The sequence below is a fragment of the Mus pahari genome, chromosome 17, assembly GCF_900095145.1.
Source record: "Mus pahari chromosome 17, PAHARI_EIJ_v1.1, whole genome shotgun sequence".
In the NCBI taxonomy this organism is placed as follows: Eukaryota; Metazoa; Chordata; class Mammalia; order Rodentia; family Muridae; genus Mus; species Mus pahari.
Window position 1 is genome coordinate 36,944,473 of NC_034606.1, and position 769 is coordinate 36,945,241.

Below are 769 nucleotides of genomic sequence, written 5' to 3' on the forward strand. Positions count from 1 at the left end.
GTGTCTCTGCCTCTAGAGTAGTAGTGACAAAGAAGGAACATGAATGGACATAGGGGCTATAATCATGAAGGAACATGCAGCAAACTCTTTTTTAAAGAAAAGTATGAAGGGCCAGTGGGCTGGGTGCCTTTGCCACTAGAGTAACAATAAGACACAGAGAAGAAGAAAAGACAGAGTTGAATGATGAAAAAGATGATTAAAGAGGGGACTGGTTGAGGTGATGCTATGTGAAGAGATCTATTGTCACGGTTAAGAACAGAACAAATTTTAATGCAGTGAATGACTGGAGCAAGGCAGACACCAATTTGAGACCACCAGCGAAGAGCCAGGTAGCCTGGAGACGGAGGTACATGTGAGGTATCTCACAGCTGTGAGGAGAGTAAGCACATCAATAGTTAGGAACAGTAGTGAGGCAATAACATTCAGGGAATGAGGAAATGTGATAACAACTTCCATCATGGTTACAGGGGCTAGATGGGATTAGAAAGGGCATGGTGGTACCTGCTTCAAACCCTTTGGGGGTAAGGAATTTGTGGAAGGAACTTATAATAGACATCGAGCACTGATGAGATGAGAGAGAAGGAATTCCACCAGGCCAAATGGTAGGTAGCCAGGCAAGAAAAGATCCCACCCCAGAGAAGACAAAGGAGGAAAAGAAGATGGAGAAGGAGGAGGGATAGGAGGAAAAGGAGCAAGAGGAGGAGCAGGAAGATAAGGATGATGAGGAGGAGGGGAGCAGGAGGAGGAAAAAGAGGAGGAGGAGGAGGAG